General features: G+C 45.9%; 1 long non-coding RNA gene across 2 annotated transcripts in view; it reads right to left on the minus strand.

The window, feature by feature from the left end:
• Nucleotides 1–12223: 12223 nt before the first annotated feature.
• Nucleotides 12224–26098, minus strand: part of LOC147598716 (uncharacterized) — a 111527-nt gene continuing 97652 nt past the window's right edge. Inside the window, exons 3-4 of one of the 2 annotated variants that reach the window (XR_015260353.1) lie at nucleotides 17271–17369; nucleotides 12224–12387 (exon numbers count right to left, since the gene is read on the minus strand). This is a non-coding gene — a long non-coding RNA (uncharacterized LOC147598716). The remainder of the gene's footprint in view (nucleotides 12388–17270; nucleotides 17370–26098) is intronic. The other variant, XR_015260354.1, reaches the window with a different exon arrangement.

Below are 26098 nucleotides of genomic sequence, written 5' to 3' on the forward strand. Positions count from 1 at the left end.
GGGGGTGCTGGCCTGAGCTGACAGCCCAAATCAGCGCCAGAGGCACCTTCCACGCACCCGAGCCCAGCACAGTCCCGGGGCGGCAGCACTCGGGTGAGCCCTGCTGCGCCGCCTCAAGCCTCTCTCGGTCTGTTTGTATTGACTTAGAGAGCACCATTGCTGTCCTCGAGAGCTGGAAAACAAACACAACCCAGGGTGCCAGCGCCAACGAGCTTAAAGCCTCAGTGCAAACACACAGTTCAGGCTCTGTGTCCAAAGCGTTTCGCGGGTTTGATCTGAAGAGGCATAAGGGTACAGCCGCGGGGCTTCGGGGTCTGTCTGCTGAAGAGAGGGATCTGCAGGTCAAGAGGCTCATGAAAAGAGGAAACCGGCTCCAAGCACGAGAAGTGAATGCCACCAGGAAGGCAGTAAATACAGCCCCGCTCTTTGTCTCGCCCGCATTGTGTTCCCGGCTCTGCCTGCTGCATATTGACTCGGCTTTTCTGTTCCCCTTCTGTGTGCGCGCGACTTCCACTCCCGTGACAAGAGGCTGAGCACGAAGGAAGGGAGCAGTCGGCACAGAAATGTTTCATGTGGATCCAAGAGCTAAATCTGGCCCTGGCTTGTGCGCTGCCCCGACTCCCCAGGGAGCAGAAGGGAAACGCAGCCAGAGCCGCTTCCTCCGCCATTGTCTGAGCACTGGGACATCCTTCTGCCCGCGCTGGTGAAGGGCAGGGGTGGGGACAGGGCGTTTGAGGAGCTTCCAGTTTGCCTCATGCCGCTGCGCAGGGCTGGATGGGGAAACTGGAGAGTGGCCCAGGCTCTGTCCTCCCTCTCTGGGATTCCCTTAGGGACTGGGTTGCCTGGAAGATTAAGGGAAATGAATCTTGCTCACTCCTTCACATACATCTTCTAGGGTACCGCACGTTGCCGTGTGCTCTTTGCAAATGCAGTTTCCTGTGAAAAAAAATCCCAGCCTTGCTAACATCCCACATGAAATGTGATACATTCCCATTCATACACACTTCCCACCACTCCAACACGCAGCGCTGTACAACCAGGGAGACAGAAAGTGTACGGCACGTCTGCTCTCAGAAATACCAAATTCTTCTGGTGTGCAGGGGGTGACTTGGGGTTATTTGGGTGGTTTCCCCCCGCCTCTTTTCCAGAAGAGTTTGGAAAATTACTTTCCACCATCTGCCCTTCCAGAGCTAGGAAATATTTGGAATACATTCCATTCTCCTAATGAACACGCAGCAGCAGGGGTGCCGCAAATAAGAGAGAGAAAATCTTTCTAATGAACAACAAATGAACTAGAAATCACATCTACATAGCTTCAGCTTTTGTTGCCTATAGCTTTAGGGTGATTCATGGAGACAAAAATCAATGAATGTGCTGGAGACCCAGGTCTAGCATGGCATGCAGAAGTCTTGCCGTGACCCAAGCCGTATTTGTTTTGGATACAAATACAGACTCTCGCTAGCGTTCTTTTCTTTTAATTGAAAAAAGAAAAAAATGTAGGGGAAGAATTTAAGTATGGTTCCTACAACTCTTGTTAACACTCTTCAAAACGTGTTGAATTTATAGGATACTGTCAAACGCGTATTAGTATTCATGACACAAATCACGTTGCTTCCAACTGGTATAGAGAGCTGTATCACGCTCTCTTGTTAAAAAATAATAATATGCTCAAATGGAAGAAATTAGTGGTTCTTTCTCAACGGAAAAGGGCCAAAAAACTCCTCTTGATCCATGCACTTCAGAGACTGGGGATAGACGTTGCTGAGCAGGGCCAGAGGTGAATTTACAGATCCACCACAGTAGGAATTAAGGGCTTCTCTCACCGTGCCACTATGAATGTGCAATTAGCTGTTCTTCTTTTAAGAGCTTTGCCTGCTGCAAACCATCCAGACGTAAGCAAGTTTCCACCCAAGGCTTTTGGTGTCAGAAACTTGGACATACCAAGTGGAAACCTCAGTTCAAGGCTCAGACGCTGTGCGACGCACGATGTGACCCATCACAGCTCCTTATCACAGGGGAAGTACAAGGAATAACGCATTCACAGAGCTGCAACCCATCCCATGCTTATTGACAAAACCTCAGCTCAGATACCAGGACTTTTCCTCACACCTCCTTACTGGCCAATTTACTTTCTTGCACCAGTCTACAAGCTCTACCCTGAAACACTCAAGGAGTGACAAGTGCCAACTGATAACTCGGATCATCAGCTCCGAAGCTGAGGCATCTCTCAGCCTCTCCTAAAGGAAAAGCCACGGGAGAACAGTGAACATTTCCAGCCTGCACTGAGTGTCATGACGCTGCCAAAAGCAGCATTGCCAAGCCAGGCAGATGTGGGTTCTAGAACAGGGAAGGTCTTAGTCCTACAAATGTAACCTTAGAAGATACTACTGACGCTTTCTGCACTACTCTGGAATCCTAGATTGATGCCACACATTCCCTAGTCCCCAGAGCACCAAGTTCCTCATAGGAAACATCACCAACAGGCAAGATGGGAATCAATTTAGCAAGAAATCCATCTCATCCTGCCCTTACGGGAGGTTTCTGAAAGTCTGGAGGCCCAGAGATGTGCATATAGCAACCCAATAAGTAGGTGATAAAAGTGATGGCCAGGTAGGCATTGCTCTATAGGTACCACAATATCTGCTCTTCTCTGTGCAGTCTCTGCATGCTTCCATGCCTTCTATCCTATCTGCATCTTGGGATAGAAGGCATGGCACGGGCTTTCCCCTCTGCACATGCTGTTTTCACCTGGTTGTGTGCCGAGGTGCCGATTTGTTGGTGTATCCCCTCATTTTCTTGCAGCCTGACTCTGCAATTCCTTCAAGCATTTAACCTGCAAAAAAAGTCAGCAGTTTCCCCAACAAGACCTTACATGACCAGGCCTCCTTATTTAACACCATCCCCTCCATACGCGTTCACCTTCCTTGTCTTCCATTCCTCGCAGTTTCACCCACCTGGAAGATCAGCTGCGTTCAGCATCCCAGCCTCATTAAACAGCCACTTGGTTCCCCCTCGTTCTTGAAGTATGCATTAAAAAGGGGAAAAAAAAAAAAAAAAAGAAAGAGATAAGAGAAACAGAACGTTCCTACAAAAAAGCAATTTCTTGGCTGGCCATTTTTTTTTTTTTTAAACTCCCCTCAATATGGCAGGAGATATTTATGTCTGAACAAATCCTTCTCCCTCCCAATCAGTCCAGCTTCCCTTGCTTCTGCAGCGCAGTCACACAGTTTATATCAGTCTGGTGCTGTGAAAATTAATGTGACAACACACAACGCAACATAATGACTAAAGGTGTGTGAAATAGTCCTGGAGAAATGCGAAGTGACTTCAAATGCAAGGTATTTCCTCCTTCCCCTTTCTCCCATCCGACAAGCTGCTACAGTTCTGAAAATGGGACAGTTTTCAGATAGGCTAAATTTGCAGAGCAAAGATGGATGCTATTTTTATTGCAAATTAGCAGATTTTTTAGCAGATCCAACCTCATTTGCAAGTGAAAGTGACTCTGCTTACCATGCAGATATAGGTCTTATGTTGGAAACTCATGGAAATTCATGTTTTGAACATACTTACAGGAGAAAAAAATAGACTTTGCCTTTATTTCTGGCTGAGACTAGCTCCACTGAAGAAAAACCAGTGGGGCAGTGCATATTTGCTCAACTACTACATAATGTGAGCAAGTGGGAGCAATCCTAAAAAGGTTCTAGCTGTGCCCCATGAACTTCTGGGGTGTAGGGACTTCAGGGAGCCCGCAGAGATATAAGAAAAGGTATTCAGCCATTAGCAGCCCGAAATTTGCTATCCTTGGATCCACATTTCCCCTCGAAAATTCTGGATGGGCTGCACATTGATGAGGACTGAAACATCACTACCCTAATACAGAGGGCTGCCTGGGGTTGTCTATGGTCTGCACTGATGTGAAAAATCCAATGTAGTAAACAGAATCAGGAAAAAACCATTCGGTTAGCAGTTAGTCCTGCAAAAGATGTCATTTCAGAATGCCAAAACTTTTCATTAAATCGGAAAAAAAAAAATCTGGTGAGTGTTTTAAGCCAAGAAAAACAGTTGAAAAAAAAGTAGGGAAACCAAAGCACTGCATTTAAGTGCTACTGAATCAAAAGATTTTAAGGGTTTGTTGTTTCAAAACAAGATTTTTCAGTTAAAAGTCAACCTACAACTTGAGAAAGGTGAGCAAATGGTTAATTGCCTCCCAAATAAACCAGAAGAATAAGTCATTACATCCCAAACTGTGCCAGTTGTGTCAAGCCCAAACCCATGTCATAAAAATTACTGAGAAAGTAAAATTCAGGGGAGTGAGAGAAAAAACTGTGCACACCTTTAAAACCTGCATACAACATTGGTGCTGGATTCCCAGAGGTGTGATTCTGGATTTGGTTACAGCTCCACCATGAAAATGAACTAAGAAGATTAAAAAGAAAAAAAAAATCATTTTAATATAGGCATTGCAAGAAAGTGAAAAATAGAAGAGCAGGCAGGGAAAGCAGAGAGCTCTGGTTTCAAGAAGTGGAGTCTAATTCCTACCTGCCAAATTTGCACATTCATTCCTTCGACCTGAAGCTATACAGCAGGTGTGAACCTGTTCGTACCTCTCCTGACAGGAGCACAACAGGGGGAAACCAGCGGTGCAAGTATTCAGGCATGCTAACAAATTCTTCTGGCAGATGCCAGTTTTGCAGTGATCTGCTGCACGTGAAGAAGCAGAAGGTGAGCATCAGCCCTGCTGTTATGGTGCGGTGTGACAGGCTCCGCTCTTCTCTCTCCCTATCCCATCCCTATGTGTTTTTGGGGTATACAGCTCCCATTTCCATAACGTCCATTAAAACTGAGCACATTCCTGAACGCTGTTACCATGGACTTGAATGAGACTGTTTTCACCACAAGCGAGTTTAAAATCTGAGGTAACATCTGAAAAACACCTAAATTCATCTTACAAAAAAAAAAAAATTCAAAGCTAAAGTTGTAAAGAAAAAAAATTCTCAGACACAACATCCCAAACGTCCACTGCTCTGCAAGCTCAGGGGCTCTGTTCGTACACACGTAGCAGCAGGCAGGTAACACCCCATGTTCCTGTCCCAGACACCGATTCGCCCTCCTGTGAGCAATGACGCCCTTGGGTTGGTATCGCGGTGGTAGCACTTCCACCAGCACCGGCTGAGTCACTACAACTGAAGTTACATTTTGGAAACTGAAAAAAAATGTGCTTTACAGTTTTTATGGGCCTTATTTTCCTTAAGATAGATAAAGAGAATATATTTTCTTATTACTGACAAAAAGATCAGGGGATTCTTTTGTGAGCATGCGGCATGCTATCATTTGTAGCAGGCATGAATTATTGCAGTGTCTCCATCCAAACAAGTGAACATCTGTATGCCATTTCCACTGGCACCGTGAGATACCTGGCGCAGCCCCAGAAGGGAATGTTTAGCTACAAGGGTTTAAAATGTGCAGTAATTTGCTGTTGTGTTATCTTCTGGTATTCTCTGCTTTGGAAAAAAAATACTTTATCGGTGAAGTCCCCCCACTGTCTATTTGCCTTGCTCTAGCCCGGAATGAAATGAATCAAGTAAAACAATTTTGAAAGCTTCATTTGTTTTCCCTCCTCAAGAGCGGTGCTTATGGAAGCCAGTTGGAGCAGCATCCTCTGTGGAGGATGGGACATTTCCTGGCCCCCCTGAGGATGTTTTATACAGACACAGAGGGACTAAGTTTATTCAGCTCTCCCAAGGACAGTATTACTGGAAGAGCAATAGTCACAATCCAAGAGTGGGAAATTAACAGAAAGAAAGTCTGGGAGCTCTTTCAGTTCGGCATTGCATCCTTGGCTTTTGATAATACATCCAAGACCGTGTGTTTGTCAAAAGCAAGGTGTGTTTTTACAGCAGATTGCTACCTACAGCAATTAGCCACCTTGTATAAAATTCTAGGGCAGAAATACTCCATTTCTAGGGCTTTCAGCTCAGCCCTTACATCCTGATTCTGCTGAAGTATCTCAGATTCATTGTCCGTAGCACCCAAGATGTCCACGTAGTTAAAATTCTCCCTTTTTTAAATACTGAAACATCTTTATCCCTTACTTTTAGAACTGTCTCCTTGCCCTCTCATGACCAGGGAGAACACTACTGAGAAGATCTTTTTCTCAGTTGCTTGCACTGACCTGGTCACCCTTCTCTGCAGTCTCAGCAGGGTGCCCCTCACCTCAGGAGCTCCTTTGGGGTGACCCCCAGAACTGGCGCCGGAGGCAAGTGAAATGGGGATCACCCCAGAGATAACTCATCAGCTGCTGCTGCTCCCAATCTGTCCAGCTCTGGAACCATCCTCCACCCTTGACCCTACCAGGCTTCAGAGAAGTCACAGCTACCTCCTTTAAATCCTTAACACTCTCCTTTTTCAAAGATTTCTGTACAAAACGAAGCCTCAGCACTGCTGTGCGCCATGACTACTGCCCATGCAATATTACCCACATTTTAACTTGTCTTCCTTGGCTGTTCACACCCCTTTGTAGCTTCCTATAAGGATTATGGGGAAGGGGATTTCCCTTTTCCCTGAATTTGTACAAATTGTACTGAACAATGGGTCTTCACTCCTTTGAGTAGCTGAAGCTCTTAAATGGTTACTCTAGTTGTAATACTACTGCTTTAGTCCATCATGGTGGTTGTACTACTGTCTGCAGAGTGCTCATGTCACAGTCACCATGCCATCTGCTAGATGAACTCACGTCATCTAAGTCACTGTCACCCCAATGTTCAGTTACACTTCCCTTAGTGCCTCTTGTACGCGACTCCACCTCCAGTTTAACTCCCAGGATAGATAAATTGGGCAGAGGGTGGCATATTTCCCCCAGTGGGTCAAAAATGTTCTGGGTAACTTTTTTAATGTGTTGCTACAAGCAAAAGTTTCTTCATCCTTCAGCTGTGCCGAGAGTGACAAACCGTGGCTGGCATGGGCTGCGGCGCAGAGGGAGAAGCAGGGTCTCTCTCTGCCCAGGCAGCCGTCCCCGCACACTCCTGCTATGCGCTGACGGCACAGGACAAGCCTGGAGCAATCGCCTCCAAATGGGAAGATGGAAAAAGTCCTTGATTAGCAACTTGGCCTTTCTCCATCGCTGGGAAACTGAGGCACCCATGGCAGATGACTGCATCTAAACCACAGATGGGCCGAGGGTTTCAGGCAGAGCTGGGTACTGAGTTTGGATCCAAGCTATTCAGACCACACATCACGTCTGATGACTAAAATGATGGCATTACTACTCTGTTTCAAACTCTGCTTGGCTCTGGAATAAGAGACAATTAAAATGGTAGGAAACCTCCTGTTATTAGATGTCCACAGGGAAGCTGAACTGACAAATAAGAAACAAATTCACAAATATCAGCAGACAGTATGTTGAGCTATAGAAATAAAGATGAAAGAGAAATAACTCGATGTCTCCATAAAAAAAACCACAGTGTTACACCAGTATAGCTATAACTGCCCTGGAAGCCCTCTCCTCCCAGGGCAAGGAGGGCTTTTGGGGCTTCAGAAAAGTGGTATTAGCCAATATCCAAACAGTCCTGCTTTCAGGTGTCTTCGCTAAGGAAGATATCCCAAAAATACCAATTTCAGTTGACCCCTCACACAATACTGAGTATTTTCATAGAGTTGAAATCTCATTACAGCCCCTGTGCAAATAAGCTCTCACCAGCTTTGGAGGATCCTCCTGGCAGGACAAGCGCAGGACCCGTCCCTGATGCCGCTCGCCCAAGTGTTTACTGTGCTCCCTGGCAGCCTGCTATCTAGGAGAGCATCAAAGGGGAAGGGATGCCGCTCGCCTAAACGTGAGAGACGATTGCTGCAGGCAGGAGTAACTTGTGCTGTCAGTGTTCAATTAGCACCAAGTTAAACTAAATGTCTTGTGAATATTTCATAACGATCTGCCAGCATCGTATCTGAACTCTCTGGCTTTTACCAAGCCATTTCCCTTCCAAAGTGACATGATGTGGAATTAAAGAGGAATGATGAGCCAATCTTGCTTGTTTCAGTATCTGCTCAAGAATCATGCTGTCTAACAAAAAAGTAGTAATAATTAAAAAACCAGCATGAAATACCTCAGCAACAACTGTCATCTAAAATTATCCTTTGATAATAAACTGTCTTTGAACAAAGTGAGAGTTCATATGAAGAACAGCTCTTTTTTCTGACTGTAAATTTATTGTAGCTTTTGCATTCACTTTGTGAGTTACAGGAGCTGATGTAAGCTTTTATATTTCCCATCTTGTTTTTCACAAAAAGCTCAGGAGTTAAATGGGTTGGAACAGACCTTAAAAGCCAGGGCTAACTTTAACTTTAATGCGGAACTTGTGGCAAGCACCAGGTGAGCTGCACAAGCGAGCCAACCTCGCCGGTGCTGCGTGCGAGACGGCAGTTCTGAGCAGAGCTCCCTGTGGGATCCGGGACAGAAAAAAGACACTCACAAATGCAAATACCTCCCTGCTGCAAACCAGGCACTAAGCAGACATGCAAATCTCAGGCTGGAAAGTAGCCGTGGGATCTGCATCACCTGCCCGAGGGTCCTCGGCAATAACTCTGGCTTCTGGGCCTTGCAGCAGGCGATCTGGAGCACCCGCCGAGCCCTGGCAGAGGAGGGAAGGGCTCCAGAAAGTGGAGGCAGCAAAATCTCAAGGGTCACTGTGCTGATTGCTCACAGCCCCCACTAAAAGACAGCGGCTGCCTCCAAGGAGGGAAAGGTGCCACCGGGCACAGAGTCTTTTCCAGACTTTCTGCTGAGCTGCCAATAAGGAGATCAGTTGGTTCCAACAGTAATGGACCAAAGCCACCAACTCATATCAACTCATCCATCATACACTCAGATGATAAATGACCCTGGGTTTCCACCAGCCTGGGCTGGTATTCTGCAAAACACAGCCAAATTGCCTAGCTCTGCTGAGGAGACGGTCCCCTCAACAGATGAAGGGCAGGCTGAACTAGAAACTTCTGCTGGCTTGGCTACACAGGCTGGGATGAACGTCCCAGTGGATCGCATTTACAAAAGCAGAGCAAGTGCTGAGACAGGTTTTTAAGTGAACTCAGCAGGTAAAGAGCAATAGGGAGTCTGAAATACCCGCAGGGATAAACCATTTCGCTTGCGCAATGCTGAGTGGCCCACGGCCAGTCTCACCGAGCAGCACTGCCTTTAGGTCTTGCGTCTCATCGCCACTGGATTTTACAGCAAAATAGCTAGCATCTATTTGTTATCTGCCCATAATGAAAAAAAAAAATAAAAGCTACAGCTCTTCTGGCAATGAAGACTTAGTAGGAAAAGCCCCATGGGAGCTATGCTACAGCATTGAACACAGTGCAGTTACATGCTGCCGTAACTGTACGGACGTAACGGATCAAACCTGCTCACACAGGCAGGATTGGCGCTTTGCCATTTTAAGAGTAGTATTCTATAGCACAATATATAAAAACATATAGCAGCTCTTCATCTCTGGTCTCCCTCCCCTTGATGCCCAGTCCTTGCCCACTTTGATCACTCACGTTGCTGCTAGAGCCGCTTCACGAGCGCCGCAGCCACGCTGCTGGCCCCGCAGAGGCATTCCTCGCTCTGCCCACTTCTGCTGGCACGGGCACGCGGAGAGGGCAGCCGCGGCTGGGAGACATCAAACCCAAGGGGACGTTTCTCAAAAGGGCCAAATGATCCAGGAGCTCAAATCCCAGTATAATTCGCACTCACTTCTAAGCTGTTTTGAAAAATAAAGTGCCTTACACTTCTCTTTTGCTTCAGCCCAGGAATCTTGTGGTGAAGGGTTCTTCAAACAACCAAGGAGAGAAAACAACCAACCAACCAAAGCCTTATAAAAGGTGGGGAGCTGCAGGAAGGAGGGGCAGGGAACTCCAGAGAGATTGGAGGCACCCGGGGAGATAGGAACTAGGCCTGGAGGAGAAAACAAGGCACAGCTCTACGCTTCTTAGGGCCAGGGCACTGCTGCTAAACCCTACGCTAATACATGCTAATTAACCCTCCGCCTTTCCAGATAACGAGGGAGTCGGCTCTGCTGGAGAGAGGGATTGGCAGGAAGCCTTATTCACCCTTTGGCGCTCACACCTGAGCGATCTGCGTGCTGGCTGGGGGGATACAGCCCAGCACGTGATGTTTAAAGGCTCCCAAAATTTACTTAACAGACCCAAAGACCTACCAGCGTTTATCTGCCCCAGATATAGATGTAATACAAACAGCAAGACAAACCCAAGCATGGCAGTGCTGCAATATTAACCCATCCCTCCAAGGGCAATGGACAGATCATGTACACGGAGGGATTTGCCTGTGGACAGGCAGCCTCATTAACAGCAGGATGCCCTGACCCTTCTGAGTTACAAACGCCGACATTTACCTCCCGAAACGGCTGCACTAACACACTGATAGTGGTGGTGGCATCCTTCCAGCAGATGGGCCTGATACGTTCTGTACACAGACCTGCTGGGGTTTTTGACACCGTTACTTGTCTGAGTGCCAGCATCTGAAAAACAACTCAGGAGGCCTTTTACGGCTCCAAACCGGAGGCTTTGGGGACCTTTTCCATTTTTCTTTTTTCTGTTAGACAATCACAAAGAAAGGGAATTCTACTGAAGTCTGGGCAGATAAGTAACAGAATAGATTTGCCTGACTCTGTGTTCAGCTGTATAGCCGTTGCCAGAGTAAATTCAAGGATGTGCTTTAAAATGCCAAAGTATATTACTAACGCTCATCTAAGAAAATAATGATTATGGGAAAGGGATTTGTTTGTAAGCCTTAAAGAGAAAACACAATTCATCTCATATTTTGCTGGGAAAAAGTCCCGTATCAGCTTGTGAGCTGAGAAGCAGGGGCTGGCACTCTCCCAATGTCACCAGAGCTTTTCCAACCCACCCAGTCCCACTGGCTTTTAGCAGGTTGTTAGAAATAATCAGGAGGTTGTAAAAATAATATTTCTGACTTGATTAACATGATGTTCCACTTAGCCACTCCACGGCTGTTGTTTTTTGTCCTTGGTAATCAACGGGTAGAGGCTGATATCGAGTGTGTAATTGCTAACCACCAGATTGTATGTCAGCCTCAGCCCTCCGCAGCAAAGGGAGTAGTACACGTATAACTGCTCCTATAAACACAGGGACCGGGCAGGACAGGGGATGAAGGGCTTTTCTACAAGTACCTGTCAAAGTTGCTCATCCATCATCAGGCTCAGGTAGGAGTGGACCGTCATTGAATTAGGGCCACAAAGCCTGAGCCCGTGACTTGGCATGGACACTGTGAGACAGCAAAGGTGCCACAGCACCCACTGGGAGTGGGAGCCCAAAGGATTCCCAGGACGCACACTGCACTGCAAGACCTGTGACCTTCACCTGCACTCGGACACCAGAGAGGACTCAATTAGGATCAGCTTCTGCTTCTCTGCACATGGAGATCCAACTCACAGCCTTGTGTTCCTCACTGCAGATGGCCCATACCAAACCCAGCCTTCCTGCCAAATGCGCTGCACCGGCTCCGTGCCCCTTCTCCGGCAGCAGCCACGGCCTGCAGAGTGAGGTGGGGACCCCCACGGCACTGCTTGCAGCTCTCTGTGGTTGAAAGCCACAAAAAAGTCCCAGTTTTGTGAAGTATTATAGTTCACCAGGTGCCTCCAGGTTTCTGTGAGATGTTTTATTGCATTAATGTTGTCAAATGGTGACATTTCTGAGTGTAAGTCATAGGGTTGTTGTTAATGCCAATTTAATGGTGCTAAAATGATTAAATATGGCAGGCTTTTAAATAATGAGGTACATAAAAGGTGTTAATAACCTCTTAAGTGCTTTAATAATATTCTGTGCTATCATAAAATGTTAGTAATTGGACCTCTTAACTTTCATCTGCCATAAAGTAATGAAAGAAAAAAATCTCAACACAGGCGCTGAATGGCTGAAAATTTTGCTTAAATAAAAGAAAAAAAAATTGAACAATGGTAAAACTGAACCCTATTTGTTAAGGAAAAAAAAAGAAGAAAGAAAGAATTAACTGGAAAGCCCAATGGAACATGCATTTTAATATCATGCAAATTTTTTAGCATTTCCAAAAAATGTCTGTGGTATGAGGTACTGCCAGAACAAAGGATCCCCGTAACGGCGTGATGGCTCGCTGCTAAACCCAACTTCAGCTGGGCTGCTAGTCTGATGTGAGACAAACCTGTGTGAGAGACAAACAGCCTCTTACCTGTATGTAACAGAGCTCAGCTACGCCTGGGCCACTCTTGCAGACCGTGCAGCTGAGCAGAGCTTCTCACACTGGTTAGTAACAGTGGATCTGCTCCTGCACTGGGAACATCTCCTGTGAAAGGTCTTCTGGGATAGGCAGAGCAGTAAACCACCAGAATTTCAGAGGAACTGAAAGGGATAAAGAATAAAGGATCGTTCAGCGGTGCCTCTGTAGGTAATGAATCCTGAATGTTGAAAAGCACAGAGTGAAGCACAAAACTGGGTTGGACGGGACGCAGAATAGCCAAATGTAATGAAAATGGCAAACAGGGAGGCCAAATAGGAATACCTAAATAAAATTTGGACAGATCTTGGGTAAGCAGCAGCTTCGCCAGAGGTTATAAAATCCCCTCCATGGCAGTGCTTGAATCCCACCCAGAAAACAGCCAGAGGAGCCGTAGCAGTGTCCATAGAATGTACTGACACTGGGCTGGTTTGCCCTAAGACTCAGCAGGCTCCCCAGCACCATTTCCAGTAACGTTCTTTAGGTCTTTTCCTCCTAAACACCAATCCAACCCAATCAAATTATTGTGAAAAACCTGTATCAGCAAAATAATTTTCATTAATGGAGATTTTCAGGTTCCTGACTCGATGGATCTGCCAGGGAAACCCTTTGAAGGTCTTCCTAGCTCCTGCCTGACATGCTTTGCTTTTCCTTATCACCTGTTAACATGTGCACCCAGCTCATTTTAAGAACAGGTGCTTTGAAATGATGCTGAAAAAGAATCTCTGAATTCTGGGACTAACCACATAACAGACATTTCTGAGCTATGCCAGCCCACCTCTGTGAAATACGGATAGCTGGGATACCAGTCCGCGACTTATAACGTTGTCACACAGGCAGGGAGCAAGAGCAGAGCCATGTGAGTGAGGCAGCCAATTGCTCAGCAGGAATAACAATAGGAAACAGCAGAAGCCAAGAGTTTGCCCATAGGCACTGAAAAAATTATAATGAGCAAATCGATTTTGAGTAGTCTAAATTTGCTTGGAGATAAATCAGGAACAGAACAAATGCTCTAACAGAGAAATGATTCACCAAGTACAGCGTTCCTAGATTCATGCAGAAGGCTCTTGGCTGCTGTGAATGCTGCCTCTTTTTGGGTTTTTTTTTTGGTTAGGGTTTGTTGTTTTTTTTTTTTTGGCTTCATTTCACAGACAAGACCATTATTATTTTCTTCTTACGAGTGTAGTGCCGATCCCACTGAAGTCAATGACAAATTTTCCATTAGCTTCAATGAAGGACTTGGCCTCAGAAAAGCAATTATTCATCCCTACATAAAGTACTTTCTTGACTCTTGTCTTTAAGAGCGAGAGTCTGCTACTCACTCATCAGCATCTCTCTCCAACACAGGTACAATTTGCAAAGTTCCTCTACATCCCTCTGCAGGCCCCAGCATCCCAGAACGGGATCATATTTCTCCTTCCTGAGATGCTCTTTGGTTCATTTGATGTGCCCATTATTTGAGAACCGTCTCTCCTTCTGTCCATTAGGTAAATTCTGGATGAGCTTATTATTCTGGTTTGGTTTGTAACAATCCCTCTGGATCCATCTTTATGCTTATTAGGATTTTAGAAATGCAATCTAATTTGTGCTAAAGCATACAAATCCAGCTCCCCTATGATCTATGCTATTCAACATGCCATTACTACGTCTGCAACACAGCCCCAACCTAAACACATTAGTGGGAGGAGCAGTGGGGGGGTTCAGGCCAAGCAGGGAACCCCACTGAGACAAATACGTGAGCTCCGGTGAGCCTCGGCACCGTAAGTGGAACCAATTGGTTTATAGATAGTTCTTTTAAATTCCTTTTCAGCTCCCCATGAAATACTCATTTTTTTTCAGCTTGACTGGAAATCATCAACCTCCTTTTGTGGCCGTAAGTGCAATCTATATTTTGAACAATGTTCCTGGAATGTCAAAAGATGTGCAAAGCCAAAGAGATGCTGATGTGCTTTTAAAAACTTGTTCTCTTGTGTTTTTTTTTTTTGTCTGCACGCTAGTTCAGATGGTAGCCAGTGCACGCTTTTGCTTTGTTCTTGCTTGCAAAGCTCTGTGCACATCTTCAGCAACATGGAGAAACGCAGCCAAGCCAGACACGCCAACAGCTAGCGATGATTGGGTTCTTGTGTTGATTGGGTAAGTTAAGAGCAGAAGTTATTTTGCTAGGATAGGTTAAAAAAAATACAGAGAAGAGTGTTTAATTTTGTGATTCGGTAGCTTCGGTTTCTGGGGAAACATCTCCAGACATTATGCTGTGCCTTGGTGTGGCTCCTGTGCGGCAGCAGAAACCTTGCCGCGGCACAGACACTTCCAGTTTCTTTCTGATTTCACCCCTGAACTTTCAAATATGGTAACTTACTCACACCAACTGATAACTGATAACCGAAACCAGTTACCTCCTCTGGTACTCCATCTGAGTTTTGTCCCCCCTTCTGCCAGGCAGCGTGCTGGCCCCACTGGAGAAGAGGCAAACACGCAGGACAGGGTCCCGCCACCAGAAAGAAAATGCTTTTCACTCTTCGTTACAGCGGAGTTAGGAGCCGGCTCTGCAGCAGGCTGCCTGCTGCCCTGCCCTTGCAGTGGGGACAGGAGACCAGAAGAGTCCACCCTGGGCCACCAGCAGCCCCTGGGCTGCTCCCCTGAGCCACAAGAGATGCCAAGGCAGGTCAGCGCGCGGCCACGCTGACGGGGCCATGTTGGCCACCTGGTCTCCTTCTCATCAGGGCTGACTGTTGAGTATTTGGTTTCTCCAAACTCCATACTAACTTCAGCCAAGCCTTGTCTTCCTAAAGACTCTTTGCGTGCCATTTAATGTTTAATACGCTGTGCTCTACATCATGTAAAAGAAGCAGATAAAAAAATCAATAAAGTGCTTGCAAAGTTGCTCTGTACCGAGTTCCACATGCATATTTAGAAACCCTCTCTTCCCTGCCACTCACCTCATGAATCTATTCTTGGAGAATAAAAACTGGGAAATACTTTGCAGCCAAAAGTAAAGTCATAAAGAAGTTTGCTCACGTTCCTCGACACATGAGATACAGAGTTAATTAAAAATTGTTCTCTGTACAACAGGTTTGTTTCACTGGAAAATGTCACTGATGTAAGGCTGTTCTACTCCTGTTGCCAGCTACACTGAACTGACTCCATTAAAAGCTTGCTCCTCCCCCCTCCCCATTACTTTTCTTCCAATAATAAACCAGAGAGATCTCAGATCCCATTTTTTTATTGGAAAAGGTGCATTAGAATCAGCTGAGTTGGAGCAGCCATTTAATGCTCTTCCTGTCCCTGTTTATCTGTGGTTCTACAGAAGCAGCAAACACTTCTCCTTGCCATGCATGGTATAAATGAGATATTTGATCCTACAGGCATGATGCTGTTAAAAGATTTTTAATTAGATAAATACATTTTATAAAAAGATTTTGCAAAATAGTTGCCTCTAGCAACTGTAACAATCTTGAAGCTTCATCTTCTAAAAGGAAAGAAAACTCTTGCAGAAGGCTAGTGTGTTATGTAAAAATGAAAGATGGTATTACTGAATTAAAAGGAAGAGGCCAATGGAAATGTAGTCCCACTCCTGGACAAGGGAGTTCGTTTCATTAGTGACTTCAAACAGCACATGGATTTGTGCTCTAGTTTTTCCAGCCAGATTGCCAAGTCTCAGCCATGGGCTGGAGGAACAGCTGGACCAGGCTGGAGGGAGATCCTGTGAGTGCTCTCTTTCCATAGCTGACGTGCTTCAGAAGGCATCATGCAAATGTCAGCTCTGGAGAACACACTTGGCTCTCCCTACACGGCCAGCCTTGGTGCTTCATGAACTAGCTGGGGCATCTTCACCCAAACGTGGCTGGATGTCATCTGTACCCTGTGTTCACAGCACAGCCATATCTCAGTCAGGTTGCCTGAGCTTGCTTTCCTTGCCAGCCATCCATCCTAGAAGTATCCCCAAGACCAGGAAAAGATCTCGTAGCTATCCCTTACTGCCTGAGGATGGGCAGCTACTGGACAACAATCAACATCCTGCAGTCCAGTGCATTCTGCCCGCCTACGCAGAGAGAGGAGGTGAACCCAAACCTCTTGGTCCTACCACCACAGTTGGGAGTCCTAGGAAAGAGCAATGTTAAGTTTAGACGTACACCTAGTTCATGCCAAGGTGACCAGTAGCTACTTTGATGCCCTTTTTCTCCATTCAGCTCAGAGCCATGGTGAAGGCTGCTCCGAACCCCTTCTGACTGCCACGGCCCCGAGGGACCTCTCCGCTGCCGGGGTAGGATCACTGTAGGACTTCCCCTCTTCCCCTTGCAGATCCCAGTGAATGAAGCTTCCCAATGTGCTGGCAAGGTGGGGAGTTTTATCCTCGCAGACTCAGTACAGGATAGCAGCTGGAATGGGAACTTTTCCATCCTCACCCCCATACTCAGTATATTTAGCCCTGACCTAGAAAGACCATCCTTTCTAGGGCTGAGCTGTGATTCAGACAGTCTGCTTACTGAGCAGACACTGCCAACTGTGCCGAATCATAGCTGATTAGAGGTGGGAGAGAGTCTGAAAAACAATACACCCAGGCAAAGGCAGTAGGTTTGGAGCATTTCATGAAAATTATATTTAACACCATTTCGGTGACTTAAAGAAAAATTAAAACAAACAACCCTCGCACCTTCCAAAATAACCCTACCTGTCTCTGGTGGGAGAGGAGAGACTGGCAACGTGTTGCTATTTTAAACCACAGTGGAACAGGGTAAGAAAGAATATACATACAGATAGATACATATATATATAGGTACAGACACACACACATCTCAAGATGAAGCAGAATTCCTTTTTCTGAGAAAGGAAGAATGGACAGAGAAGCGGGTACTTTCTTGCAAGTTAGGGGAAATTCTGTCTTGAAGCAAAACAAATCCTATCAGGTCTAAGGGGAAACGAGCAAAAGAAAAAAAGTAGGAGAAGATGTCTGGAAACATGTAAAATGCTGATACAGAAGTGTCTGCTGTCAGGTCAAAAAGTGTCCCACCTGCACAGAGTGGAACCGGAGCTTGTATCCAGTTATCCTCTGTCTGCAGACAGCTCAGGCTATCGCCTGGGATCTGGAGGAGAAATCTTATCTGCAGGCCTGTGAGAAAACAGGAGGAGGTACACATAGTTCTTATAAACTAGTGATACAGTCAGGGAGTTAAACTGGAAAGTACTGCATCGCCCAGTCTGGAGAGAGCAGAGCAGGAGACTAAACACAACAGTTTAACAAATAATTACAGGTTCTTTATACGGACTAGAATTTGTAATCCGCCTTCATCCACTTCTCTTTGCACAGTTTAGAATTACAATGCCAAAGGGATCACAGGGAATCATGAAATAATGTCGCGCGTTTGAGTGCAGAGCAGACAGTCTCTGAGGGTTTTAGACAGTCCATTTGATACTCTTTTCATGAAACATTTACCGTGTTGTACCGAAGTGTTCGCTCCATTGTGCCTCAGCAAACACAGCGCAGACGCTGTTACAGTCACTCACATGTGCAGGATGTTTGCAGCCATTAAAAGTGATGAGAAAAAAACCTGACCTGGATACATTCTCTTGGATTTAAATTCAGTTAAATATGGGCATTGAATATTATCCCCATAATAAATTTGCCACACCACAAAACATAGTGGGGGATCAGGAAGTAATATCTTGCATTTCAACAAATGCTTGGTCCCCGAGGACCTCCGCATCCACCTGATACACTTGGTATGTAGGAGTACAATTTCTAGTCATCTATATTTTTTATCTTAACTGCAAGGAGAAGATAGCCTTATGGCAGCGGTGCTGGACTGATATTTGGGCCACTGCGGAGCAGTTACCAGCCCCGCAATAGCCTCCCTGGCTCCCCTGATAAGCCGCAGCCATTTGGTTTCCCATCGGCAGAACAAGGCACCAATGCCCCTGCTCCCCTGCCCTGCGCCCGTTCCCAGCCCTGCTGCCGGGACGGGACAGGTACCTTCTTGTTTCCTGGAATGACAATAGCGTATCTGATGACAGGGAGATGAAGCTTACCTTTTAACTGAATTGCAAAATAAAACAAAAAAATTAGTCCACGTTCCCACTTGAATTCTAATGTATAGAGACCACTCTATTTTGGTTTTTTTTTTTTTTTTAATTTGTTTTTGTGTGTTCCAGTACCAACTCCCTTCTTCTGCCTTTTCTTTGGAAAACACTGTTGGAGGCTTGCTGGAGGTGGAGGGTTGGGAAGCTGCGGGGTTCTGCAACGTCTCTTCGGCTTGGGAAGGACGCAGCTCTGGTTCACACGCTGCCCACAGCTCCTCCTGCAGCCCCTCCAGCAGTCGCCAGCCGCTGGGACGAAGCAGCCCTGGGCTGGCCAGCCCCGAGGGGCCAGGGGACACCACCGACACCGTTCCTGCCTCTGTATGGCCAACTGGGCTTCTACATTGTCTTTTAAGGGAACAGCTTAACTAAAGAAACAAAGCCTTGTCTGGCAGTCAAGAATAACTATTAATAATAACAAATGCTGATAAATATGTCTAAAACAACTCAGTATTTTTGATTCAGAGGAACTTGAAATTAATATTTGTCAAAAATCTTTGAGGAGTCAAAAAGGAAAGAGAAAATATCTGAAGTCAAATAAGAGATACTGTTTGACTATAAATAAAAGGCTTTCTTTTTACATTATAAGTGGGTTTTAAGCATTTCTAAATAATGCTGGAAGAAATTGCAAAATGACAGTTTGAAAAAATTGAAATGTTTTGCTTAGAAATACCTTCAAAACCATTTCAACTTTTTTCATATTTTTGGTTTTTCTTTATACAATTAGTTTGGGAAACTGGTTTGGGAAACACTGCAGTATCACCACCTCTGCATTTTTCACCCCTCCCTCCAAATTACCAAACCCATGCATTCAGCTCTGATCAGGAAGTTTCTTTTAACAAATTACAGAATAAAAGGCTTTACTTTAAGCATAAGCTTAAATTCGTTTGATTTCAGTGAGTTAAGCATAGACTTAAATAAAGGAACTGCCAAATGCTTTGCTGAGCAACTCCGCAGTCAAGCACCGAGCGAGCGCCGGGGCTGAGCGGGGTCCTGGAGCACACGATGGAAAGTGAAAATAAAGCACGAAGAAACAAACAAAAAATAAGCACAGCACTTGGAGATTTTGAGCTTTGTTTGTACAGTATTTCTAAGGTGTGTTTTGTGTGTTTGAAAAAATCCCGTTATTCAGGAGCCCAGAATCGCTCCTCCAGCTTGGGCGCTGTGAATAGCAGAGGCGCAGCATGCAGCCCTTTCTTCTGAGGGAGCCTTAATCGCTCCCCTCCCGAAACTGCTGCTCCGTTTGACTGACAGAATTAGAAGCAAGCCACATATTGGAGGGGAAAAAAAGAAAGGCAGACCCATTTGGTTGTCAGACTGTGGGTACATACACAAAGCTTTTAGCAAAAAAAAAAGAAAGAAGAAAAAGAAGAATAAGTTGTTGCCCTCCTAAATCACATCTATATTAATGACATGAATGACAGGCTTAAGGGGAAAATTATAAATCTTTCTTTCCAGCTTTTCTTTTATTGCCCAACCATATATTTCATCTTTCCAGAGAGCAGTGCCGTTAAACACGCAGCTGACAGAGGCGAGCGCTGTAGATGAGCTGCAGCGAGACCGGTCTGACGCAGGCTTAAGCACTTCAGGCACACGTGCCCCGTGGGCCCAGCTGCGAGCCTTTCTGCACCAGGCGATGCCATGCCATACCAAAGCAACCGATACGGCACTTCGCTTCCGTAGCCCCCAGAGTGCCGGTCACCGTCCCTGCGTGGCAAAGGAGAGGACTGCGAGACCGGAGCCCTCAGGTGGGGCTATGCTTGGCCATATAACCCAAAAGTCCTGACACGCTGGTTGTTTGGGACTTCCCACCCCTCGATATCCTGTTTCAAAGGGAATAAGCAGCCCTGTTCTCGTGGCAGAACAAGTCTCTGGGGCTGCCACCTGCCAGCAATAGTGTCCAGGGTGACTCCAAAGGCTCCAGAGCCCGCAAAGGATGTCCCCTGCCTTGGCAGAGCAATAGCCTGTCTGTCTTTATGAAGGAGCTTTGGACTCCCAGTGGAAAGGAGAGTGTTGGATCTCCTCTCCCATGCCACACGAGGCTGCCTCTGTCTCCAGAGCAGCCACAGACCTCTGCATTCTGCTTTGTTCATTCTCCTACACAATCTTCAGGGCAAACACAGAGGAAGACAGAGAAACCCCAGTGTCTCGCAGGATCACAGACCTAGATGTAATAAGCTTAAGTTAAACATAATTCCTTTAAATTTCCCCAGACCCAAGCTGCATTTTCCGTGGAGGCGATATGTAACTAATATGACCGAGAGACCCACTCTCTGTAGTGTATGTATATACATTTATATGTGCACATACATGTTATCCTTCTTCCGTACGAGTCTCTGTGAAAGACTTACGGTCATGTGTAATTGCCTGTGCTCAGACAGACTGCACAGATCCTTCGTGGGGTTTTATTGTCTGTGACGGCCATACTTACGTTTTATAGCAGCCTAATTGCAAACCATCCACTTTAAATGCTGACACGCAGTGGTAAGTTATTCTGCAGGTGAATGAGTAGATACAACATTTCTCTGTGTTCTCTAAAGTTGTGTAGTATCATTAACTGGATTTGTCAACGGCAGGACTGTCTGAAGAAATGAATCTATTGAAATGGTCCTTGATTTCCCATCAGCAGGGGCACCCAAAGCATAGTGTTTGGGGAATGTTTTTTCATGAAGGAAGTGGAGGATTAAAAAATGAAATGGTTTCCTTTCAAACTTCCTGCACAGCTTAGTTTATAACAATAAAAGGCAATGATGGTTCCTTACAAATCAATTGAGGGGGAAAACAATTAAGAAAAAATCAAAATGAATAATCCAGGTGCTGCCACATCCTGCTCTCTGGCTCTACCTGTGCCACACAGCCCACACAGATACAGCTCCCACCTCTTCACCAGCATTGCTACCATAGATAATAAAACTAATTTCATTTTTTGTCACTCTTTTCATCTTAATGGACACCCAGAGACTTCACAACTGTAGGAGGACAGTGCACAAAACCATATATTTTCTGGAATGAAGAGGCACAGAAAAAGAGAAATTTGGGGTGGAAATGCCAGAAGAAATACTGTCATGAAAAACAGGCTTTAAATATTGAAAACACATAAAGGACATACAGCACAGGGGAAATAGGCTGAATAAAACATGCTGCTATTAAAGCCTCGGAGCTCAGTCCTGAAGGGATTTGCATTTTTCCGATGCAGACTGTGATTTTTCAGGGATTCTGAGCACCGCTGGAAGGCCACGGGTCTGCCGAAACGCCGTGCCTCCGGAGCAGTCCCCGTGCTGTGACAGGTAGCTCTTCCCTCCCAGGCTCAGTCTAGCACATTAAAAAACCAACAGTATCTTTCTTTTTTCAGCTCTCTGCTTGAAAGGCTCTCTAACGCGTTACCATTACCCCGTGCTCATCCCCACCGCAGCGATAAGCGCAGTATAAATAGCTACCAGTAGATGACAGATAGAACATGGACATGACAACAGTGTCCTCCCCCAGCTCCCGCAGTCGGCACAGCAATATCTGTCGCGATGCGCTCAGCGCTGGGACTGCCGGAACGCAGCAGAGAGGCAGAGGCGCTGGCAGGAGTCGAGCTGAAGCAAGGCAAACTTTTCATGCTGCCCCCGTAATCCCATCGGAGGGGATCATACAGGTGAATATTTATCTCAGCAAAGTAATAACCTCAGGGTTAATTAGGACTTGGCATAATTTAAGAGTTGGTCATAACCAGGAATTGATGTAATTCGATGTTCAGTGCTTCAGTGAGCTCCCATTTCAGCTCTTAAAACCTAAACCCTTGCAGCAGTGCTACCCAGCTCAGGGATAATGGAGGGGATTAAAAATGAGCTCCTCATCTCATGCTAATTCTGTTTGCCTCACTGTCCTCCTAGATCCAAAGCAGCAAAATACCAGCAGGATGCCCAGCTTTGGGCACCGCAATTTGAGAAAGACAGATCAATTGGCAAGAGGCCAGAGAAGGGCAAACAGGAATGGTAAGAGATTTGGAAAACGTGACCTGTAAGGAAAGGTTGTAGGAATTGGGTTTGCTTAGGCTAAAAAAGAAAAGAATAAAGAAAAATATGACAGAAGTCTACTGATATGCAGAACTTTGTAATAAAGAGGACAATGATCAACTGCTCTTGTTCCTTAAGAAATCACCTTATTTACCGCAAAGACGACTGAAGTTAGGCATTAGGAAAACATCATTCCTACTAGAGGAGAGTATGGAAATCCTGGACCAGACTGCGTACGGCAGTTCTGGGGCCTTCCCTGCTCTGGTGGCTTTCGGAACAGGTTAACAAGGCAGAGGCCACGTACCTCTGAAACCCTCTTCTGGCCCCATCTCCTGCTGCTTTGTGCCCAGCTCTTGCAGCCAGACGCTGCTGGTGACATCCATTGTGTGTGTGTCCATTGTGTCCCGGGCCCTGAGCAGCCCCTGTGCTCTTCCTGGCAGGGTTAGGAAAAAGCTGGAGCTCCCTGCTGGGAAACACTGCCCGTTGGGTACGGTCACCATTTGGAGATCACTGGCCTCAGAAGCTACCCGCGTACCCTCAAGCTTCCAGGCAGGCTGCAGTTATCACTGGCCTATTTGGCGCGTGCAGGGGCAGAAGATGACTCTGTTTTTCCAGCTCAGTGCTCCATCACAGCTTGGCCCTTCATTCGCAGCGGAGGCGTTTCTTCCGCTTGGGGTACTGTTATTTATTGCTATTAGCCCCTCGCAGCTCGAAGGGAAGCCCCACTGCGTCAGGCTTTGTACGAAGTGAGACCAGTGGGCACAGCACAGACAATCTGCGCAGCAGGCGAGGAGGGGAGGGACAGCAAGGCAGGGACACGCTGGAGAAGAGACTTGGTCCAGGTTGTGGTTTTGGGGAAGCACACCCCTGTGCAGGTGCTGCATTTCGACCACTCACATGGAAACCCAGACAAACCAGTAGTGTCCTGGTAAAGAGGTGAGCCCTGACCTGAAGTGAGAAGAGAACCAGCTTGCAAAAGCCAGTCACGTTCTGCAAAGCTAGTAAATATTTCACGAGGTCTGCAAAACCTCAAACTCCACAAGCTTGGCAAAGCCTGGCCAGCCGCTCTCCTCAAGAGCTACAAAGAGTCTGGATTCAACACTTAGCTGGTGATTTGCTGAAGACACGTAGGGCATAAAAGAAACAAAATTTGCTCTGTTTAGACTGACATTGGTTCCCCACTGTTGACAGCAGTCCAGGTTTGGGGTCTGGTCTTTCTCCCACTGAATTCAACAGGGAATTTTTCCATTGGCTTCAATGGGGGAAGCAATAAGCCACTGTATCTGTCCGTGCAGACTGCCAATGGAAGACAAACTGGAATGGCTAATGCTGTCTGTAATGAGAGAGCATTTTTTCCCCCTCCCTCCTCTTCTCCCCCAAGTCCATTTTCAGACCATAACCACATTTTAATGAATAAAAAGTTGTTGTTTCAAATCCTTGCAGAACTGCAGTCCCTGCCAAGCCTGTTTTTCTTCTGGAAAGACAGATGGATGTGCTCACATTATGGTAGTTGTTTTTTGCGTGCCATATATTTTCAGTGATGTTCATGAAACTAGAATTAGTGACACTAATAATGACAAATCAGAGGGCTAATATTGTTTAACCCCGTTAAAGAGTGTTATTACATTTACATGTTCCCACAGAGTAAATGCTGTTTGGCTCAGACATATGTCTTGCTATCTGTTTATTTTTATGAATCAGAAATGAATCAGCAGTCTAAGAGTGTCCCGTAGATTTACTTGTCTCACATACCGTTTTAGAAGGGGGAAAAATCCCCACAGAGGTTTATAGAATCATTTTGTGTTCGGTATAGCCATAACATTTTTATTAAATTAATTCTAATCAGTAAGACGGAATATTGCAGTTCTGCATGGACTTATCCCAAAATGCTGAGCCATTGAGGAGGCTAGACTGTGCTCTTGCTGATGTAATACTCATTTCTATTCAGATGGTGAAGACAAAACTAAACCTTCAAATTAGATCTCATGCGTGCGGCTGTCTGGTTTTCACTGTTTATGAGCAGACACACAACTGCCTTTTTCTCAAGCCAACGGGTCTTTCAGAATGCAAAAAGCAAAGGCACAATGCAGTCTGCAGCACTTAGGTCCTATTTGTGGACAAGATCTACAGTAATTTAGACTTGGGAAATTATTCCCTCTCTGCACTTCACTCAGCAGATTAAAAGGAAACGACAGTCACTAATATGATGCTTCCATCGATGTTTCTTCAACACTCACAGACTTCTGAGAAAAGGATTAGGATCCTTGGACAAGACTTTGAGAAGAATCCCCTACTCTTTGAATTGTTAGTTTCCTTCCTCATACCTAGGCCTTGCATCTTATTTGTAAGGAGCTGATAACAGGCTTGATAATCTCTGCCTTAAAAAAATAAAATCAATACACTGCTTCAGAAATTTGACCAAAAAAAAGTTATGCAAGAGGTAAGAAAAACATCACACTTTCTTAGAGCATCAGACATTCCAAGAATTACAGAAGGTAATTTAAATTCAACTCAGCCGCTACTGTTGCAATATTGAGGTTTTAAAGTCAGTTTATTTATATTTTAGCTTTGCAGTTTCCCATAAGGCACGGTCAAAGTCTTTAACAGAATCACTGACATTAGGAATTCTCGTCCTCCTTTTCCCTTGCTCCTTATCAAGTGTACTTTGTTTCCTGCAATAGTTTATTGGGACCATCTGCATCTCCTCCTGTTTTCTCTCAGGCATGGAGATAAGATTTCACCTTTGGATGTCTGGTTGAAGTCCAGCTGGCAGTCTGGATGTGTTTGGTGGCTGTGGCTCAGTGCCTGTTGCGTGCACGCGCCAGTCTCACATGGTGGCGACAGAAAAACCCACGTGAGAACCACCCTTCATGTTTAGGTACAGCTTTGTTTTCCTCTTCAAGGCCGGGGCCAAGAGCTTCAAACCTGGCTGCCTGAAATACAAACTTCCCCAAGTCCTTATCGGAGTGATTCACTAAACGGCTGGCTTTATGCAGAGACACTGAAGCCCTCACTGATGTAGGAAGGGAACGGCAAGGCCTGCTAGGATGACTAGTGCACTGTTTGCTAAAACAACACCCAAACCACTTTCCAGAGTTTTTCAAACTGCTTTTGGGCAGACTTACGTCCTGGCAGCTGTCTTCCTCTCCGGTCACCGCTTCCTCGTTTCTCTTCCCACTGCCCACCCTGACAGCAGCGCAATTCTGCATCCGCTCAGAACTCACAGTGCTCGTGCCTACAGCGGTCATCACTTTGCTAGCAGCAAAAGCAAACAGGACACTTCCACCCGATGTTGCCCAAGAAGGGGAAATTGCCATAGTACAAGACACCATTTACCCCACGCACCTCAGAGCGCTTCTGGATGTCAGGCCACCTTACCATGTTCCCCTATTACTGGCTTCAGCCTCATCCAGTACTTGAACATGAAGAGAAAAATCCTGATTTCGGTCTTTGGAAGTGGTAATATTCTCTGCTGAGGCCAGCCCAGCTGGGTAATCTGGTTTATTTGCAGCTGAGGCCTGGTAAAACACGCTGCAGCAAATGGTTAGAAAGGGAAATCAGCCCTCCACCAGACGAGGCAGAGGATGATGTTTCCCAAAGCGGGGGGAAGGATGGGAGAGCTCTCCTTCACAGTTTATCTGAAAACCCTGCAGAAATGTTGCAGTCTTTGAAGATAATAGGAGCAAAGACAGTTCCTTTCTTCTTCCTTGCCTCCTCCTTTCCTCCCTTCATTTTGGCAACACATTATCCACACAGAGGGTCA

This window comes from Chlamydotis macqueenii, chromosome 16 (genome assembly GCF_036417535.1).
Source record: "Chlamydotis macqueenii isolate bChlMac1 chromosome 16, bChlMac1.mat, whole genome shotgun sequence".
In the NCBI taxonomy this organism is placed as follows: Eukaryota; Metazoa; Chordata; class Aves; order Otidiformes; family Otididae; genus Chlamydotis; species Chlamydotis macqueenii.